The sequence below is a fragment of the Lolium rigidum genome, chromosome 2 (genome assembly GCF_022539505.1).
Source record: "Lolium rigidum isolate FL_2022 chromosome 2, APGP_CSIRO_Lrig_0.1, whole genome shotgun sequence".
Classification (NCBI taxonomy): Eukaryota; Viridiplantae; Streptophyta; class Magnoliopsida; order Poales; family Poaceae; genus Lolium; species Lolium rigidum.
Genome location: NC_061509.1, coordinates 199,675,950 through 199,683,917, shown reverse-complemented (window position 1 = coordinate 199,683,917; position 7,968 = coordinate 199,675,950).

The window sequence follows — 7,968 nt, the reverse complement described above, 5'->3', positions numbered from 1 at the left end:
CCTACAGTAATGATGTCCGAACACGACAATCACGGCTCGGCAAAACCTGTACATGGCCTCAAGGCAGGTGCTCTCACCCATTCGAAAATACTCATCTAATATATCATCAGCATATGAGAGCATGCGAATAGCCACGGAGCATTTTTGGTAGGAGGTGAAGCCTAGCGCACCTGTTGCATCGGGCCTGCATTGGAAGTAGGGGTCGTAGTTTCTGACGCCCCGTAGAATGACCAAGAACATGTCCCTTGACATCCTGTATCGGCGCCGGAACACTTTTTCCGGGAAGATCGGATTGGTGAGGTGAAAGTAGTCCTTGTGGAGGCGGGCCTGCCCTGCCACTCTGTTGCGCGGCAGATTTTTGGAGCGCCCCTTCACAGAGCCCCTGTGCACCGGCCCCGGGTTTGAGGTGAACTCGTGGATCATGGAGGCCGCGGTAGTTGCCAATATCTGCGTCGACTGATCAGACTCGTCGTCGGAAGAGGAGTCAACGACCTCCGCGCGGAACTTCTCCACCATATGCCACATGTCCATCTGCGTGGGTACGAACTGTTGATCAATGGCCGCACACAAATAGCGCCGAAAAGAGGAGAAGAAACCTACCGGCGCAAGACGGCGGCGGCTGGGATTAGGGTGGTGGCGTCGCACTAGGGCAGCAAAGAAGGGAAATCGAAGCGGTCGATTTCGCTGTCCCTAAGTTGCGGGATCGGGTAAGAAATGAAGGACGCTCGGCGCGACCGCGGAACGTCCGCGGAGACGCAAACCTAGCCCAAATATGCGCCAGGTCACTTTGCATCGGTCCGCTGGAGCAGAGCTTAGACGCATTTCCGATCACGGCGAACGAAAACGATCGCTCAGCGTCCGTTTGCGTTGCGCCGCTGGAGATGACCTAACCGTGCATCAGCGTCGGTTATCCACGAGCAGACCCTTGCTATCGTAAGCGTCGACGTCAACTGAAAAGGAATCGCAGGAAAGAGGACGCACTACACGTACAAAACCAGGCTCGGCTCCCTTGAAAAAGTGCGGGCGGGGCCGTAGCGAATTTCAGCGCTGAAATCTCATCCAGAAGCAGTGGCTGGAGCTGGCGACGGCTTTGACCATCGATCCGTCAATGCAGCCACCTCTTGGCTGCTTCGACGGCCGGCCGGAGCCCACGTTCGTTAAAATTCATTTTAGCCCACGCCCGTTATCGGGCACGGTAATGTCATGCTCCCTACTGCAGACCAGATACAGCCGACAAACTTGATTGGCTGGTAATTTGAGGCTTTTCCGATTTCCCCTAAACCGTGTCCTGAATCCTGATTATGGGCCAATAACGAAATTACACACACGCCCTTATATTTTGCACTTAGGACCTCTGAGTAAAAGTGAAAAAACGAGATTAAGCCCTTATATTTTGCATGAAGAGAACAACGACAAGCTCGCCATAGTAAAGAAGCTGCCTTGAGAAGAACCTGTGCGGCTGTGTCCCTATTGCAGATCCATCCACCAGCAGGCATGAGCATTGAAGCCCCTCTTCTTCCTCGTCTTCACGACGATCGAGCGCATAAAGAGGATATCAAACCCCGACGGTGGACACCAGATCCACAAAGATCATCAACTTTATTGATGGAGATCTCCATCGCTCCCCACCTCACCGCATGCGGCTCCGCTCACCGGAGCTCCGCGACAAAGAGAAGACCATCGAGGCAGCGTCAGATCCAGGCGAAGGGCTCCCACACCTTTCTCGTGTGATGACGCGGAACCAAACTACACATACCTTTATTTAGCATACTAAGAACTCCACAAGCTCTAGCACCCCGCCTCTACCCCTTCCCCGCCGGGATCACCACCGAGCACAATTTAGGGTCGACTCTCAACTACTGTACCCGGAACCACACCATGAAATTCAGTGGTGCTGTGTTTGAGCTGTTCCTTGGTAAGATTCATCCTCTCCAGAGTCTCTAGGTACATGATGTTCAAGCTGGCCCCGCCATCCATAAGGCACTTGGAGAAATCATACCCGTCGATGCGGGGACTCACAACCAAGGCGTAGCACTTCTTCGGAATGATGGTAGGGTGATCCTGCCTATCAAACGTACACGGAGTTTCCGACCACCGACATCTGCAGCGGCACGACGGAAGCTGTGGCGTTCAGGATCCGGAGAGCTGATTTGCTGGCGCGGACTGTTGGAGTTCCGAGGAAGGTGTGATATGCACCTGCACTCTTTTTGACAAAGGGGTTGGACTTGTTAGCTGCGGAACCTTCCTTGGGATCCGGCGAAGCGTCGTCCTCATCCATCGCCTCAGAACTGTCTTCATCCTTGTCCTTGTTTTTGCCCTTGCCTCCTTTGCCGCGTGGGCGGTGCTTGCGGGCTCGCTTGTATCCTGCTTCCGGGTCAGTTTTGAGATCATTGACCCACTTGCAGTTGCGATTGGTGTGAGAGGACTTGTCGGTAGCCGGATCTATATGGGCTAAGCAGGGCATGTCTCTGTATTCTTCGTAAGTTTGGGGAGCGCGAGTTCCGGCAACGGTGACCTCGTCACCACGTTGATGGCCCCTGCCGGCTCCGCCACCGAGGACGCGGCCTCTTCCGCCTCCTTGACCTCCTTGCTGGAAAGCCATGGCGATCAAGTCGGATCCGCCGCTTCTTTGGTCATCAGGGGGATTTTTCCGCTTGTTGCCGCCGTTCTTTGCCGTTATCACGGCTCTTCTTTTGCTGATGCAGGGGTATGGCTGTGGCTGCGAGGTCTCTGCCTGCGTCATCATCGGCGGCGGTGTGATTGCTGGCGATGTTGATCATGTCATCCAAAGTCAGCTTGTTCTCATTGACCAAGCAAGTAAGCTTGTGCCGGAGCAGGCCTCCCCTCTGCAGTCCACCTATGAAGGCGTGCATAGCTGTGTGATTATCGACGTTCTCGCACTCGTTCCTGGTTTGCAACCATCGAGTGAGGAAGCTCCTTGATGTTTCACCCTTCTTCTGGATACATGCATGTAAGTCGCTTGTCGTGGCAGACCTTTTGTAGGTGCCCCTGAAGTGCTTCTCGAAAGCGTTCTTCAGGTCGAACCAACAAAAGATGGAGTTTTCCTCGAGATCGCTGAGCTAGATTCGTGCTGGACCCACAAGGTACAGCTGGAGCATGCGGCAGGCTATGTTGGGGTTCCTCCGGCGAAGGTTACTGCATTGTAGTAATCCTCGATCCAGGCATCAGGCGTTTCGCTGCTATCATAATGCTTCAGGTTTCCGGGTAGCTTGAGGTTCATCCTTGGCTTTGGTTCCTCTCGGATCATCCTGCCAAAGCACTTTGGGCCTATGTAGTCAGATCTGTATTCGTTGAGACGTTCCCGCGCGTCACGCGAGCCATTGCGGGGGGATTTTTGTGCGTGAGCGAGATCTTCGGCCTCCGCCTCCGCCTCCACCGCTAGGTGGTGGGGAGGATGACTGATGTCTACGGGAGCTTCTATTCTTGTAGACAGTGTTGGGCCTCCAAGAGCAGAGGTTTGTAGAACAGCAGCAAGTTTCCCTTAAGTGGATCACCCAAGGTTTATCGAACTCAGGGAGGAAGAGGTCAAAGATATCCCTCTCATGCAACCCTGCAACCACAAAGCAAGAAGTCTCTTGTGTCCCCAACACATCTAATAGGTGTACTAGTTCAGCGAAGAGATAGTGAAATACAGGTGGTATGAATAAGTAGTAGCAACGGCACCAGAAAAGTGCTTTGCCCAGGACGAGTAAACAAGCGTAGTAACGCAGCGGTAGTAACGCGAGCAGTAGTAACGCGATGAAACGAGTAAACAAGCAGCGATAGCGATATTTAGGAACAAGGCCTAGGGATTAGACTTTCACTAGTGGACACTCTCAACATTGATCACATAACGAGAATAGATAAATGCATACTCTACACTCTCTTGTTGGATGATGAACACATTGCGTAGGATTACACGAACCCTCAATGCCGGAGTTAACAAGCTCCACAATTCAATGTTCATATTTAAATAACCTTAGAGTGCAAGAAAGATCAATTCGACTAAACCAAGTACTAACATAGCATGCACACTGTCACCTTCATGCTATGTAGGAGGAATAGATCACATCAATACTATCATAGCAATAGTTAACTTCGCAATCTACAAGAGATCATGATCATAGCATACGCCAAGTACTAACACGGATGCACACCCTTGTCACCATTACACCGTGCGGGAGGAATAAAACTACTTTAATAACATTGCTAGAGTAGCACATAGATAAATTGTGATACAAAACACATTGCAATCATAAAGAGATATAAATAAGCACTTCACTACGCCATTCATAACGGTGAGTAAGTATTACGTGAAATATAGCCTAAGAGACCCACACGGTGCACACTCTGTCACCTTTACACACGTGGGACAAGGAGTCTCCGGAGATCACATAAGTAAAACTCACTTGACTAGCATAATGACATCTAGATTACAAGCATCATCATATGAATCTCAATCATGTAAGGCAACTCATGAGATTATTGTATTGAAGCACATAGGAGAGAGATGAACCACATAGCTGCCGGTACAGCCCCGAGCCTCGATGGAGAACTACTCCTCCTCATGGGAGCAGCGGCGGTGATGAAGATGGCGGTGGAGATGGCAGCGGTGTCGATGGAGAAGCCTTCCGGGGGCACTTCCCCGTTCCGGCGGCGTGCCGGAATAGAGACTCCTGTCCCCCAGATCTTGGCTTCGCGATGGCGGCGGCTCTGGAAGGTTTTCCTTATCGTGGTTCTTCGCATCAGGGTTTTCGCGACGGAGGCTTTAAATAGGCGGAAGGGCAGCCTCGGAGGGGGCTCAGGGGGCCCACACCATAGGGCGGCGCGGCCCCCCTGCGGCCGCGCCGGGGTGTGGTGTGGGGCCCCCGGGGCTTCCCTCCGAGTGGCTCTCGGGTGTTACGGAAGGCTCCGGGAAAAATAGGAACCTGGGTCTTGATTTCGTCCGATTCCGAGAATATTTCCTTACTAGGATTTCCGAAACCAAAAACAGCGAGAAAACGAGGGACCGACACTTCGGCATCTTGTTAATAGGTTAGTTCCGAGAAAATGCACGAATATGACATAAAGTGTGCATAAAACATGTAGATATCATCAATAATATGGCATGGATCATAAGAAATTATCGATACGTCGGAGACGTATCAAGCATCCCCAAGCTTAGTTACTGCTCGTCCCGAGCAGGTAAAACGATAACAAAGATAATTTACGAAGTGACATGCCATCATAACCTTGATCATACTATTTGTAAACATATGTAGTGGATGCAGCGATCAAAACAATGGTAATGACATGAGTAAACAAGTGAATCATAAAGCAAAGACTTTTCATGAATAGTACTTCAAGACAAGCATTAATAAGTCTTGCATAAGAGTTAACTCATAAAGCAATAAATCAAATTAAAGGCATTGAAGCAACACAAAGGAAGATTAAGTTTCAGCGGTTGCTTTCAACTTATAACATGTATATCTCATGGATAATTGTCAACATAGAGTAATATAACAAGTACAATATGCAAATATGTAGGAATCAATGCACAGTTCACACAAGTGTTTGCTTCTTGAGGTGGAGAGAGATAGGTGAGCTGACTCAACATAAAAGTAAAAAGAATGGTCCTTCAAAGAGGAAAGCATCGATTGCTATATTTGTGCTAGAGCTTTTATTTTGAAAACATGAAACAATTTTGTCAACGGTAGTAATAAAGCATATGAGTTATGAAAGTTATATCTTACAAGTTGCAAGCCTCATGCATAGTATACTAATAGTGCCCGCACCTTGTCCTAATTAGCTTGGACTACCGGATCTTTGCAATGCACATGTTTTAACCAAGTGTCACAATGGGGTACCTCCATGCCACTTTGTACAAAGGTCTAAGGAGAAAGCTCGCATTTTGGATTTCTCGCTTTTGATTATTCTCAACTTAGACATCCATACCGGGACAACATGGACAACAGATAATGGACTCTTCTTTAATGCATAAGCATGTGGCAACAATTATTATTCTCATATGAGATTGAGGATGTGTGTCCAAAACTGAAACTTCCACCATGATTCATGGTTTTAGTTAGCGGCCCAATGTTCTTCTCTAACAATATGTATGCTCCAACCATAAAGGTGGTAGATCTCTCTTACTTCAGACAAGACGGACATGCATAGCAACTCACATGATATTCAACAAAGAATAGTTGATGGCGTCCCCAGAAACATGGTTATCGCACAACAAGCAACTTAATAAGAGATAAAGTGCATAAGTACATATTCAATACCACAATAGTTTTTAATCTATTTATCCCATGAGCTATATATTGCAAAGGTGAATGATGGAATTTTAAAGGTAGCACTCAAGCAATTTACTTTGGAATGGCGGAGAAATACCATGTAGTAGGTAGGTATGGTGGACACAAATGGCATAGTGGTTGGCTCAAGTATTTTGGATGCATGAGAAGTATTCCCTCTCGATACAAGGTTTAGGCTAGCAAGGTTATTTGAAACAAACACAAGGATGAACGGTGCAGCAAAACTCACATAAAAGACATATTGTAAACATTATAAGACTCTACACCGTCTTCCTTGTTGTTCAAAACTCAATACTAGATATTATCTAGACTCTAGAGAAACCAAATATGCAAACCAAATTAGCAAGCTCTAAGTGTTTCTTCATTAATGGGTGCAAAGTATATGATGCAAGAGCTTAAACATGAGCACAACAATTGCCAAGTATCAAATTATCCAAGACATTTTAGAATTACTACATGTAGCATTTTCCAATTCCAACCATATAACAATTTAACGAAGAAGAAACTTCGTCATGAATACTATGAGTAGAGCCTAAGGACATACTTGTCCATATGCTACAGCGGAGCGTGTCTCTCTCCCATAAAGTGAATGCTAGGATCCATTTTATTCAAACAAAACAAAAACAAAAACAAACCGACGCTCCAAGCAAAGTGCATAAGATGTGACGGAATAAAAATATAGTTTCGGGGGAGGAACTGATAATGTTGTCGATGAAGAAGGGGATGCCTTGGGCATCCCCAAGCTTAAACGCTTGAGTCTTCTTAGAATATGCGGGGGTGAACCACCGGGGCATCCCCAAGCTTAGAGCTTTCACTCTCCTTGATCATATTGCATCATACTCCTCTCTTGATCTTTGAAAACTTCCTCCACACCAAACTCGAAACAACTCATTAGAGGGTTAGTGCACAATAAAAATTAACATGTTCAGAGGTGACACAATCATTCTTAACACTTCTGGAAATTGCATAAAGCTCCTTGGACATTAATGGATCAAAGAAATTCATCCAACATAGCAAAAGAGGCAATGCGAAATAAAAGGCAGAATCTGTCAAAACAGAATAGTCCGTAAAGATGGATTTTATTAGGCCACCAGACTTGCTCAAATGAAAATGCTCAAATTGAATGAAAGTTGCGTACATATCTTAGGATCATGCACGTAAATTGGCTTAATTTTCTGAGCTACCTACAGGGAGGTAGACCCAGATTCGTGACAGCAAAGAAATCTGTTTCTGCGCGATAATCCAAATCTAGTATTCACTTTACTATCAAAGACTTTACTTGGCACAACAAAACACAAAACTAAGATAAGGAGAGGTTGCTACAGTAGTAAACAACTTCCAAGGCACAAATATAAAACAAAGTACTGTAGCAAAATAACACATGGGTTATCTCCCAAGAAGTTCTTTCTTTATAGCCATTAAGATGGGCTCGGCGGTTTTAATGATGCACTCGCAAGAAATAGTATTTGAAGCAAAAGAGAGCATCAAGAGGCAAATTCAAAACACATTTAAGTCTAACATGCTTCCTATGCATAGGAATCTTGTAAATAAACAAGTTCATGAAGAGCAAAGTAACAAGCATAGGAAGATAAAACAAGTGTAGCTTCAAAAATTTCAGCACATAGAGAGGTGTTTTAGTAACATGAAAATTTCTACAACCATATTTTCCTCT